The sequence below is a fragment of the Dendrobates tinctorius genome, unplaced genomic scaffold (genome assembly GCF_039654945.1).
Source record: "Dendrobates tinctorius isolate UK_male_01 unplaced genomic scaffold, ASM3965494v1 ptg000065l, whole genome shotgun sequence".
Taxonomy (NCBI): Eukaryota; Metazoa; Chordata; class Amphibia; order Anura; family Dendrobatidae; genus Dendrobates; species Dendrobates tinctorius.
In genome coordinates, this window is record NW_027361733.1 from 4,542,730 (window position 1) to 4,557,409 (window position 14,680).

The window sequence follows — 14,680 nt, forward strand, 5'->3', positions numbered from 1 at the left end:
GTCTCCGTCTCTCTAGATCCTGCACTGTTCTCTCGGATCTCTAGTGAATGATCTTCCGGTTGATGAGTCTATGCTATGTTGTGGTCGTTATTCGCTATGTTTCCCTTGTATAGAGGTACTCCGCTGCTGCCTTGTGTCTCCGTCTCTCTAGATCCTGCACTGTTCTCTCGGATCTCTAGTGAATGATCTTCCGGTTGATGAGTCTATGCTATGTTGTGGTCGTTATTCACTATGTTTCCCTTGTATAGAGGTACTCCGCTGCTGCCTTGTGTCTCCGTCTCTCTAGATCCTGCACTGTTCTCTCGGATCTCTAGTGAATGATCTTCCGGTTGATGAGTCTATGCTATGTTGTGGTCGTTATTCACTATGTTTCCCTTGTATAGAGGTACTCCGCTGCTGCCTTGTGTCTCCGTCTCTCTAGATCCTGCACTGATCCTCTCGGATCTCTAGTGAATGACCTGTAGGGAGAGGAGTGTGCCTATGTGCAGTTGTGTTCCCGCATTATTCCCTGTCTTCTCTCTGCTACTCTTGATGTCTTCCTCTGCTGCCTCCTGTATCTTATCCTATAATCTCATCCTTTCGTGATTCCTCGGAGTCTTGTTCTTTCAGCAGAAAGTTTCAATTGCAAAGTTTTGTTTTTTTTTAATCTGCTTTTAGTTCTCTCCTTGAATATTTGTCCTCTCTGTCTCAATCCCCGAGGTCTCTAATCAGAGAGAAAATGAGAAGTAGTGAAGGTAGAAAGAAAACCTGGAAACATTCTTGTTACATTTTCTGCTGCAAATGTATCAAATAATTTCCCTTGTCTGAGGCGGCTGGTCGTAGTCCCTTACTGCACTTGTTGCCCATCGACTATAGAGTACAATATAAATTTATCACTGTCGCCAGCAAAGTTCTCCACAGTCCTGCACTGTCCTACATCTTCTCCCTCGTTGCAGTCCATTGTTCTCCTTTCTGCCATTGATGTAAGGCCAAGATCTTCCATGATCTAATCCTCCAACTCCCGTCTCCTAGACTTCTTTCTTGCTGCACCAGCTCTCTGGAATGCTCTACCCAGGACCTGCTCAATCATATTTATATGTGTTCGCCGGGAACTCTGCGTTGGAAGTCTACAGTGCTAACAACTGAGCCACTCTGCTGCTGTCATTGCAATTAGATGCGAAAAGGAAGGTAGTTTCCATCCAGGAAAACAATAGGAAAAATGACTTTATAATTCCTTCTTTTCCACTTCTTAATGGGATAGTCATGTCTGAGGAATGTATGGGAAATGACTGCGGCCTCAGCTGGTTTCCCCCTTTATGGTTTGCCCGTGCTCATTATCCAAGTACAATTTATACAGTGTACAGTATATACAGTATGTATGTGACATTGTTGTCCATTAAATAAACATGGAGTCCATTAGACACAGTGTGATCGATGATGGTGCGTCTGCATTGTCCTGGGCGTAGGATCGGTGCAGGGTGACTGACAGATGCCAGTAAGTAGCTCATCCCTGCAGTCAGCGAGCTTCGCTGATCAATACTTGTGGGGTCACAGAGGACGAGCAGTCCTAGTGACCACAGTTCTCTAGATCACACAGTGTAATCAGACCGTGGCCCTATTCTCTGCAGAACCAGACCAGAACCTTTTGGATTACATTGGGAGTTTTTTCAGACTATTCAATACTATGCAAATTGTGTGGTCCCCTTGTTGAGCCCCTCATCTTGGTATGTCTTAATAATTACAGTAGTCCTGGACTTGGTGTATAAAGAGTTAATCTGCTTCCTTGAACCCCTAAAGATGGAGATCTCAGCCTCCTTGAGTAACTAAGGGTGGTCCAGAGGACTTGTATGCAGTCGGTGTTATTTCTCCATGGCTGCCTTTTTGCCCCCTCCCTCTTCTCTTTATTTCACAGCCACATTCCCACCATATCTCTGGCTCCTTCTTGGCAGAATCCGGCTTCATGGAACTTTGTCAAAAATGTTTATCGCTTGGCACAATCTGAGTTCCCTGCCAAGTCCACATGGTGCCAAAATGATGGGCAAGAACGATTCATTGCTTGGCGGCTCCTAATACAAAGCTTTGGAGTCTCTTGTTACATCCAGATATCACATCATATAAAGAGAAATAACACTGAGCATCAAGAAAGACATATTTATAACTGTGTTCATCCTGAGCCTCCAGATTCATGAGTAGAATGTCAGTGCAGTGACATCAAAACAAAGCACAGAGAAAATAATTTAATTTTCAGTATCTGCTAATTCTGATATGTAGATTTTACACAGTACCAATTATCTTATTCTGCATTTATGGAAACTGCACTGTACCACTTCTCCTGTCCTGTGTATATATACACTGCACAGTACCACTTCTCCTGTCCTGTGTATATATACACTGCACAGTACCACTTCTCCTATCCTGTATACTGGGTGTAATTATCAGTATCTGTATTATCCTGTGTATATATACACTGCACAGTACCACTTCCCCTGTCCTGTATACTGGGTGTAATTCTCAGTATCTGTATTATTCTGTATATATACACTGCACAGTACCACTTCTCCTGTCCTGTGTATATATACACTGCACAGTACCACTTCTCCTATCCTGTATACTGGGTGTAATTATCAGTATCTGTATTATCCTGTGTATATATACACTGCACAGTACCACTTCCCCTGTCCTGTATACTGGGTGTAATTCTCAGTATCTGTATTATTCTGTATATATACACTGCACAGTACCACTTCTCCTGTCCTGTATATTGGGTGTAATTCTCAGTATCTGTATTATCCTGTATATACACACTGCACAGTACCACTTCTCCTGTCCTGTATACTGGGTGTAATTCTGAGTATCTGTATTATCATGTATATATCCACTGCACAGTACCACTTCTCCTGTCCTGTAGACTGGGTGTAATTCTCAGTATCTGTATTATCCTGTATATATACACTGCACAGTACCACTTCTCCTGTCCTGTAGACTGGGTGTAATTCTCAGTATCTGTATTATTCTGTATATATACACTGCACAGTACCACTTCTCATGTCTTGTATACTGGGTGTAATTATCTGTATTTTTCAGAGTATACTCACTGCACAGTACCACTTCTCCTGTCCTGTATACTGGGTGTAATTCTCAGTATCTGCATTATCCTGTATATATACACTGCACAGTACAACTTCTCCTGTCCTGTATACTGTGTGTAATTCTCAGTATCTGTATTATTCTGTATATATACACTGCACAGTACCACTTCTCCTGTCCTGTATACTGGGTGTAATTCTCAGTATCTGTATTATTCTGTATATATACATTGCGCAGTACCACTTCTCCTATCCTGTATACTGTGTGTAATTCTCAGAATCTGTATTATCCTGTATATACAGTATGCACTGCCCAGTACTACTTCTCCTGTCCTGTATACTGGGTGTAATTCTCAGTATCTGTATTATCCTGTATATACACTGCACAGTACCACTTCTCCTGTCCTGTATACCGGGCGTAATTCTCGGTATCTGTATTATCCTGTATATATACACTGCACAGTACCACTTCTCCTGTCCTGTATACTGTGTGTAATTCTCAGTATCTGTATTATTCTGTATATATACACTGCACAGTACCACTTCTCCTGTCCTGTATACTGTGTGTAATTCTCAGTATCTGTATTATTCTGTATATATACACTGCACAGTACCACTTCTCCTGTCCTGTATACTGTGTGTAATTCTCAGTATCTTTATTATCCTGTATATATGCTCTGCCCAGTACCACTTCTCCTGTCCTGTATACTGTGTGTAATTCTCAGTATCTGTATTATCCTGTATATATACACTGCACAGTACCACTTCTCCTGTCCTATATACCGAGTGTAATTCTCAGTATCTGTATTATCCTGTATATATACACTACACAGTACCACTTCTCCTATACTGTATACTGGGTGTTATTATCAGTATCTGTATTATCCTGTATATATACACTGCACAGTACCACTTCTCTTGTCCTGTATACTGGGTATAATTCTCAGTATCTGTATTATCCTGTATATATACACTACACAGTACCACTTCTCCTATACTGTATACTGGGTGTTATTATCAGTATCTGTATTATCCTGTATATATACACTACACAGTACCACTTCTCCTATACTGTATACTGGGTGTTATTATCAGTATCTGTATTATCCTGTATATATACACTGCACAGTGCCGCATCTCCTGTCCTGTATACTGGGTGTAATTCTCAGTATCTGTATTATCCTGTATATATACACTGCACAGTACCACTTCTCCTGTCCTGTATACTGTGTGTAATTCTCAGTATCTGTATTATTCTGTATATATACACTGCACAGTACCACTTCTCCTGTCCTGTATTCTGTGTGTAATTCTCAGTATCTGTATTATTCTGTATATATACACTGCACAGTACCACTTCTCCTGTCCTGTATACTGTGTGTAATTCTCAGTATCTGTATTATTCTGTATATATACACTGCACAGTACCACTTCTCCTGTCCTGTATACTGTGTGTAATTCTCAGTATCTGTATTATTCTGTATATATACACTGCACAGTACCACTTCTCCTGTCCTGTATACTGTGTGTAATTCTCAGTATCTTTATTATCCTGTATATATGCTCTGCCCAGTACCACTTCTCCTGTCCTGTATACTGTGTGTAATTCTCAGTATCTGTATTATCCTGTATATATACACTGCACAGTACCACTTCTCCTGTCCTATATACCGAGTGTAATTCTCAGTATCTGTATTATCCTGTATATATACACTACACAGTACCACTTCTCCTATACTGTATACTGGGTGTTATTATCAGTATCTGTATTATCCTGTATATATACACTGCACAGTACCACTTCTCTTGTCCTGTATACTGGGTATAATTCTCAGTATCTGTATTATCCTGTATATATACACTACACAGTACCACTTCTCCTATACTGTATACTGGGTGTTATTATCAGTATCTGTATTATCCTGTATATATACACTACACAGTACCACTTCTCCTATACTGTATACTGGGTGTTATTATCAGTATCTGTATTATCCTGTATATATACACTGCACAGTGCCGCATCTCCTGTCCTGTATACTGGGTGTAATTCTCAGTATCTGTATTATTCTGTATATATACACTGCACAGTACCACTTCTCCTGTCCTGTATACTGGGTGTAATTATCAGTATCTGTATTATCCTGTATATATATACACTGCACAGTACCACTTCTCCTGTACTGTATACTGGGTGTAATTCTCAGTATCTGTATTATCCTGTATATATACACTGCACAGTACCACTTCTGTCCTGTATACTGTGTGTAATTCTCAGTATCTGTATTATTCTGTATATATACACTGCACAGTACCACTTCTCCTGTCCTGTATACTGTGTGTAATTCTCAGTATCTTTATTATCCTGTATATATGCTCTGCCCAGTACCACTTCTCCTGTCCTGTATACTGGGTGTAATTCTCAGTATCTGTATTATCCTGTATATATACACTGCACAGTACCACTTCTCCTGTCCTGTATACTGTGTGTAATTCTCAGTATCTGTATTATCCTGTATATATACACTGCACAGTACCACTTCTCCTGTCCTATATACTGAGTGTAATTCTCAGTATCTGTATTATCCTGTATATATACACTACACAGTACCACTTCTCCTATACTGTATACTGGGTGTTATTATCAGTATCTGTATTATCCTGTATATATACACTGCACAGTACCACTTCTCCTGTCCTGTATACTGGGTATAATTCTCAGTATCTGTATTATCCTGTATATATATATACACTGCACAGTACCACTTCTCCTGTACTGTATACTGGGTGTAATTCTCAGTATCTGTATTATCCTGTATATACACACTGCACAGTGCCGCATCTCCTGTCCTGTATACTGGGTGTAATTCTCAGTATCTGTATTATCCTGTATATATACACTGCACAGTACCTCTTCTCCTGTCCTGTATACTGGGTGTAATTCTCAGTATCTGTATTATCCTGTATATATACACTGCACAGTACCACTTCTCCTGTCCTGTATACTGGGTGTAATTATCAGTATCTGTATTATCCTGTATATATATACACTGCACAGTACCACTTCTCCTGTACTGTATACTGGGTGTAATTCTCAGTATCTGTATTATCCTGTATATATACACTGCACAGTACCACTTCTCCTGTCCTGCATACTAGGTGTAATTCTCAGTATCTGTATTATCCTGTATATATACACTACACAGTGCCACTTCTCCTGTCCTGTATACTGGGTGTAATTCTCAGTATCTGTATTATCTTGTGTATATATACCCTGCACCAGTACCACTTCTCCTGTCCTGTATGCTGGGTGTAATTCTCATTATCGGTGTTATCCTGTATATATACACTGCACAGTACCACTTCTCCTGTCCTCTGTATACTGGCTGTAATTCTCAGTATCTGTATTATCCTGTATATACACTGCACAGTACCACTTCTCCTGTCCTGTATACTGGGTGTAATTCTCAGTATCTGTATTATCCAGTATATATACACTGCACAGTACCACTTCTCCTGTCCTGTATACTGGGTGTAATTCTCAGTATCTGTATTATTCTGTATATATACACTGCACAGTACCACTTCTCCTGTCCTGTATACTGGGTGTAATTCTCAGTATCTGTATTATCCTGTATATACACTGCACAGTACCACTTCTCCTGTCCTGTATACTGGGTGTAATTCTCAGTATCTGTATTATCCTGTAGATACACTGCATAGCACCACTGCTCCTGTCCTGTATACTGGGTGTAATTCTCAGTATCTGTATTATCCTGTATTTATACACTGCACAGTACCACTTCTCCTGTCCTGTATACTGAGTGTAATTATCAGTATCTGTATTATTCTGTATATATACACTGCACAGAACCACTTCTTCTATCCTGTATACTGGGGGCAGTTCTCCGTATCTGTATTGTCCTGTTGTACAGTGGCTTGCAAAAATATTCACCCACCTTTGGCATTTTTTGCTATCTCACAACTTGGAATTTCACGGTTTTTATTTGAGGGTTTTCATCATTTCATGTAAAGAACATGCCTGCAACTTTAAACATTTGGCTTTCTTTTTATTGTGAAGTAAACAACAAATCGAACAAAATAACTTAAAACTAATGTGTACATAACTATTCACTACCCTAAAGTCAGTACTTTGTAGATCCTCCTTTTTGCTGCAATTACAGATGCAAGTTGCTTTGGATAAGTCTCTCTGAGCTTTCCACTGGGATTTTTTGCTCCTTCCTCAAGCCAAAACTGCTCTAGCTCCTTTTAAGTTAGATGGTTTCCTCTAATGAACAACAATCTTAAAGTCTGACCACAGATTCCCAATTGGATTAAGGTCTGGACTTTGACTAGGCCACTCCAAAACATTTACACATTTTCCCTTTAAACCACTCGAGTGTTGCTTTAGCAGTATACTTTGGGTCATTGTCTTCTTGGAAGGTGAACAGGTTTTGCCCAAGAATATTCCTGTATTTCACACCATCCATCTTCCCCTTGATTCGGACCTTTTTCTCTGTCCCTGCTGCCAAATATCATCTCCAGCGTATGATGTTGCCACCACCATATTTCACTGTGGGGATGGTGTTCTTGCGGTGGTGAACTGTTGGTTTGCTGCCAGATATAGCATTTACCTTGGTGACCAAAAAGTTCAATTTTGGCCTCATCTGACCACAGCACCTTCCTTCTTACGTTTGGGGCGTCTCCCACATGTGTTTTGGCAAATTCAAAACAAGCTTTCCAATTTTTGCAAGTAAAGGCTTTTTTTGCCCACTTTAAAGGCCACCTCTACGGAGTGTAAGGCTTATTGTGGTCGTATGGACAGATACTCCGGTCTGTTCTTGGGAACTCTGCAGCTCCTTCAGGGTTACCTTTGGTATCTGTGATGCCTCTCTGATTAATGCTCTCCTAACTCAGGCTGAGCGCTTTGGTGGTAGGCCTTCTCTTGGCAGGTTTGTTGTGGTACCATTGTATTTCCATTTGATAATTGAATTGATGGTGCTGACTTGTATTTCTCAACAACTTTGTCCATGACTTGTTTGAAGATCTCCATGGTCTTCATGGTGTTGTTTGGTTAGTGATGCCTCTTGCTTAATGGTGGTGTAACGTCTGTGGCCTTTCAGAAACAGTAAAGTCTATATATTACAGACAGTGTGACAGTTTGATTGCACACAGGTGGACTTCATTTCACGAAGTATGTGACTTATGAAGGTTATCGCTTTCTCCAGAAATTTTTTAGGGGCTTCATAGCAAAAGGGGTGAATACATATACACATGCCAATTTTTAGTTATTTGATCTCATAAATTTAGTTTATACCTATATTTTTCTCACTTCACAAACTTAGACTATTTAGTGCTGATGCATCACACACAAATCGGGTTAATAAAATATTTAGGCACAAGTTGTAATGTAACAAAATAGGTAAAAAGTCAAGGAGCTGAATACTTTCGCAAGCCACTGTATATACATACTGCACAGTAACACTTCTCCTGTCCTGTATTCTGTATGTAATTATCAGTATCTGTATTATTCTGTATATACAGTGCCTTAAAGTATTCATGTATTCTGAACTTTTCCACCTTTTTTCATGTTACACCCATAAACTTGAAGGTATTATGTTGGGATTTTATGTGATATACCAACACAAAGTAGCAGGTATTTATGAAGTGTCAAATTGTGACGTGCATTTATAGTGAGCACCCTATAGTCTGATAACCCTAAATAAAATCCTGAGTGACCAATTTCCCCCAGATATCACATATTTAGTAAATTGAGTTCACCTGTCTGCAATTTATTCTAAGTATAGTACTTCTGTTCTGGGACGGCCTCAGAGGATTGAGAATATAAGGGATCCAAGAGCATCATAAAAACCAAGGAACACACTAGACAGCTCAGGGATAAAGTTGTGGAGAAAAGTAAAGCAGTAGGAGGTAAAAAATTAGCCCAGGCTCTGAACATTTCATAGAGCACTGCTCAATCCATCATCCAAAAATGGAAGGAGTATATCACAACTGCAAACCTACCAAGACATGGCCATCCACCTAAACCGACACCCAAAGCAAAGAGAGCATTAATTATAGAAGCAGTCAAGCGGCCCGTGGTCACTCTGGAGGAGCTGCCAAGATCCACAGCTCACGTGGGAGAATCTGTCCACAGAACAACTATTAGGGTGTGTGCACACGCTGCGGATTCCGCTGCGGAATTTTCCACGTGGATTTGTCTAAATCCGCAGGTAAAACAGCAGGTCAAAAGACCTGCGGTTTATCTGCAGATTTTGTGCGGTTTAGCCTGCGCGTTTCCCCTGCGGTTTGACACCTGCCATGGAGCAGGTGCCAAACCGCAGCGGAATCCGCACAAAGAATTGACATGCTGCGGATTTGAAACCGCAGCAAATCCGCGCTGAAAATTCCGCTCCGTGTGCACTGCGGATTTAGTTTTCCATTGATAATAATGGTACTGTACACCGCAGCAGAAACTGCTGCAGATCCGCAGGTCCAAATCTGCTGCAGATCCGCAGCAGAATCCGCAGCGTGTGCACACACCCTTAGGGTTCTTTTACACTTACCGTGCCATTTTTGCGGCCCCAATAGATTTCTTTGGGACCGCAAAAACGGCCCGCAAAAATTCATCGGAGCACCGTATGGCCGTGAGTGCCGTATATACGGCGGTGAAAAAATATCTAGCTTGCTTGATATTTTTCACGGACACGACCACAATAGATTTCAATGGTGCCACAAAAACTATAGCTTGTTTTTGCGGTACACCATATTTGCGGAACGCCGTATTTTTTCCCACCACCTTGTCAAAACAGGGAGAAACTGCAATCCGAGAAGGCTTTTTGTGGCCCGTTTTTGCGGGAGACTGTGAAAATCACAGCAATGCAGCCGCAAAAATCACGGGAAGTGTAAAAGGAGCCTAAGACCAGGAACACACATGCGAGAAACGCGGCCGAGTCTCACATGTTAATACCCGGCACTGCTGCCAGCACTCAGGAGCGGAGCATGCGGCTCCATGTATTGCTATGCGGCCGCACGCTCCGATCCGAGTGCTGGTGGCAGTGCGGGGATTTTAACATGTGAGACTCGGCCGTGTTTCTCGCTTGTGTGATCCCGGCCTAAGTCATAATCTCCATAAATCTGACCTTTATGGAAGAGTGGCAAGAAGAACACCATTTTTTAAAGCAAGCCATAAGAAGTCCCGTTTGCAGTTTGAAAAAAGCCATATAGGGGACACAGCGAGCATGTGGAAGCAGGTGCTTTTGTAAGATGAGACCAAAGTAGACCTTTTTGGGCTAAATGCAAAACGCTATGTGTGGCAGAAAACACTGCACATCGCCCTGAAAACACCAGCCCCACTGTCAAATGTGGTGGTGACAGGATCATGATGTGGTAATGCTTTTCTTCAGCAGGGACAGGGAAGCTAGTCAGAGTTGATGTGAAGGATGGAGCTAAATACAAGGCATTTCTGGAGGAAAACCTGTTAGAGACTGGAAAGGACTTGAGACTGGGACGTATATTCACCTTACAGCTGGACAACGACCCTAAACATACTGCTGGAGCTACAATGGATGCGTCGCTTAGAAACCCGATGTGTACCTTGGTTACCAGCTCCCTGCATCAGCGCGCTGGTAACCAAGTTACACATCGGGTTTCTAGGCGCAGCGCGCCCCCTTAGAAACCCAATGTGTACCTTAGTTACCAGCTCCTGGTCGCTGGTCTCCCGCCTGTCACACGCAGCGATGCGTGCTGACCAGCGGGAGACCAGCGACCCCAAAAATGTCCAGGGCTTTCCATCAACGATCAGCGATACTGGCAGGGGGGCCGGTCGCTGATCACTGTCACACACAGCGATCTCGCTGTTGCGTCACAAAACTAGTGACTCAGCAGCAATTTCGCTAGCGAGATCGCTATGTGTGATGGGGCCCTAAGAAAAAGTGTGCAAGGAAAAATGGGCAAATATTTCGGCTTCACGATGCGCAAAGCTGGTAGAGACATCCACAAAAGACTTGAAGTAGCAATTGCAGTGAAAGGTAGTTCTACAAAGTATTGCCTCAGAAGTGGCTGAACACAAATGCACTTCACAATATTCAGATTGATTTATTCTTAAAATATTTAGAAAACCATTTATCATTTCCTTTACTCTTCACAAATAAAAAAGGAAAAGTTCACGGGGCATGAATTCTTTTTCAAGGCACCGTATAAACCCGGTATCTACTCTAATTCTGTAGTTATCAATTTTACCTTTTATCCACAGGTCCTCAGGTTCTCATCGCTCTTTTTGATGGAGCACGTTAGATGCACAGTGCTGAAGGCAATCTTAATCATATATAACCTCCTCACTCCATCTGCAGACATACTGTGGACGTTTCATCCCCCTGCTTCCACTATCCCCAAGCATTGTTTCTGTGTAAGTGTCGGTCTTCACTGCACTTCTTGCATTCTGTTCATTAATGGTAAAACACAGACTATGGGGCAGATCTGGGGGCTTGGGGTCATTGTTCCTGCACAGTTGAGGGGTGTAAGCTCTTCTGCCTCCCTTTCTAGGTCCGCAGCCCTGCCTCCATTGTGTTGTAATACCAGCACGCCGGTATGTGAGGAATGCAGAAGCCTCAGTAATATGGTATTAAACATTTCTGTGGGACTTCCTTGGAGCAGGAATCATTGTGCTGAGGGAACGGGTGCGGTGCGGGAGCTGTCAGCTCTAATAGCCACTAATTACAGCTCTGCAGCGGGCGCACTGCTGAGGCGACTTGGCAGCGGAGAGAGTACAGGTGTTACTGCCATTCTATCGACGTATTTACCTGCTGACACCTGTGTGTTAATAATGGGGTTGCATGTGGACAATGCTTAGGACTTTGCTGCAAATCACGACCTCAGGTGGGTCAGAGCTTGAGACCCCCCAAACGCTTTGTCGGCATTCAGTACTGAGGGAGAAAAAGTGAAAAACGGGTAACTTGTCATCCACAAGTGATCACAGCAGACAACGTAAGTGAAAAACTTTAAACCTGTAGTGAATGAAATCTTTTGTCCTCTGTAACCAGCTTTGTGAAGTATTAATCACCTCTAGCTACTACCTGTTACCAGCTATTTAAAGCAGACATTAGGATAGATGAGTATTATCTATTCCTCCCTTTATCAGCGATTTCACACTGAGGCTGACTGTAGTGTTTCCTGCCTTTCACTCCTTATTACTTTGTCAAGTATCTCTATCGCCTTTTACAACTGTTTGTGTGAATATTTGCTCCCATACTGTTATCAGTTATGGACTGTAAGGATTACTAGCCTGTCTTCTGTGGATCTATTGTGTCGTACACGTGATGGTTAGTGGAGAAACTCTATAGATTTATTGCTAGGATCCTCGGGGGTGGGGTCAGCTCATCCTCAAGGAAGGAGTTTCACAGGCAAATGAAAATTTCTGATGTTTATAGCTAGGATTTTCAGAGGTGGGATCAGCTAATCTTCAGGGGAGGATTTACACACTTAGAGGATTGCTGATATTTATAGCTAGTATCTTCAAGGGTTGAATTAGCTGATCCTCAGGGGAGGAATTTCACAGACAAGTGAGGATTTCTGATATTTATAGTTAGGATCTTCAAGGGTGGAATCAGCTGATCTTTGGGAGAGGAGTTTCAGAGGCAAGTGTGGATTTCTGATGTTTGTGACTAGAATCCTCAGGTTGGGATCATCTGACCTTCAGGGAAGGAATTACACAGGCAGAGTGAGGATTTCTGATATTCATAGCTAGGATCTTAGGGGGTGGGATCACCTGATTTTCAGGGAAGGAGTTTCACAGGCAGAGCGAGGACTTCCTATATGTTTATAGCTAGGATCATCAATGGTGGGGTAGGCTGACCCTCAGGGGAAAAGTTTCTCAGGCAGTATTAGAATTTCTTTGTAATGTTTTCCTTCTCTTTGTACAGGAGTTACAGCCGAGCTTGTCACTGAGGATTAGAAAAATCGTACATGACAAGGTAACGCATCCACTGATCCGGATATTATTACATCTATAAAAATGTTATGTATAATATATGGAATTTTAATAAAATGAATTCCTGATGTCTCTACCTTACGCCCAACACTCTACACATACAAATCTTGCATCTATATTGAGATGAATACCGTGTTAGCGAGCATCTAGTCTAAATCCCGTCACTCCACTCCGTATGTACTTCATTATTTATTCCTAGCTGAAGAGCCCGGCATTGACCGGGCATAGTAACTGCCGTCCCGCTCTCTTCATCCGAAGCCCAGCTCTCCACCCGCTGTCCTGCATTCTCCCTCAGCAGCCCTGCTCTCCATCCACCGTCCCGCACGTTCCCTCCGCAGCCTCTGTTTCCGCTGGCCGTCCCGCTGTCTCCCTCCGCAGCCCAGATCTCCGTCCACCGTCATGCTCTCTCCCTCCGCAGCCCCGCCCTCCATCCACCAGAGGGCAGGGCTATGTGGAGTGGGCGTGCAGTGGGCAGGGCTTGACACACACGCGTGTGTATATATATATATATATATATATATATATATATATATATATATATATATATATATATATATATATATATATTGTACTCTCTGATCGGATGCTTCAGTCGGCTTACAATTGGGCATAATGTAGGGGATCAATGTTGGTTACAGCTCCCCTTCCACAGCTTTGCAGTCTTTAACACTTCTGCAGCATTTTCCATAGCAAGCTGGGATCGTGCATGCCAAAGCATGAACGCCAACCTATCTGGCAGAGATGGAAGACAAGCTGGCAGAAGCATCTGCAGGTGGTGCCAGGCCGGTCTCTGCCTTCCTGGATGCTAATTCTCCCTGCTGTTTGTAGATTTACACTTTCCCTCATTATCAATATGTAATGTTGTAATTGTTCAAATATCTGTCAGACAGAAAACAGCCTGGGAGGGGGGCACAAAATTGTAAGAGAGCGTGTCACAGGGCAGGTGTAATTGATCTCACCCATCCCACCCAGATTTTCAGCTCAGATTGGCGCTGTACTGTACATTGCGATCCTGAGTACGCTATATGCGGAATAAGCATAGGCCACCCTATTGACCACAACATATAAATCTGCCTGGTTTTCCAATGTGGGGGTGACCATTGTTCTCCTAGGTTTGGAGATCGCGTTTTGGCAATCATCCTTCTAGCTTTTGTTGAATTCCTATAAAACGCAATTGTTTTTCGTGGAGGCATCGTGTCCCCGGCTCTTATCTTGATTGCGGAGTGAATTGTGACATTCTTTCTGTGGGCGAAGCGGAGACATAAACACAACTAATAGACAATTCGCTCTGAGTGTGGATCCGGTTACACGCAGACATCTCCATGGAAAGCCGCAGCTTCTCTAGGTTTCATATCACAGTTTTGTGCTGCAGCAGTAAAGTACAAGCCTGCAGATGCCACGGCATGTTTATCGGCAAAATGGTCCTGGACTTTTGGCGATGCTCAGGTAATGGGGCACATGGTGGTGGGCTGATGGTATAGCTCAATTATCTGCAACCTGTGGATCTCCTACTGCTGAAAAACTACAATTCCCAGCATGCCACAGCCATCTATATGGTTCATCAGGCCTTGATGGTTCTAGGGCCCCAGGCATCTTTGAGGATCGTCCAAGTATTTGAGATGGGGGG

At 42.5% G+C, this 14,680-nt stretch overlaps 1 protein-coding gene across 7 annotated transcripts in view; it reads left to right on the forward strand.

Moving 5' to 3' along the window:
- The window catches only part of SULF2 (sulfatase 2), a 103,084-nt gene that overhangs the window by 42,269 nt on the left and 46,135 nt on the right, over positions 1–14,680 (forward strand). For 4 of the 7 annotated variants that reach the window (XM_073580537.1, XM_073580536.1, XM_073580543.1 and 1 more), the window contains one exon: positions 12,986–13,036. The exons of 1 other annotated variant lie outside the window; for it this stretch is intronic. The gene's annotated coding sequence lies outside the window, so the exon portion shown is untranslated. Of the gene's footprint in view, positions 1–11,319; positions 11,473–12,985; positions 13,037–14,680 lie in introns of all 7 variants that reach the window. 2 more of the 7 variants (XM_073580539.1, XM_073580538.1) reach the window with 1 other exon arrangement.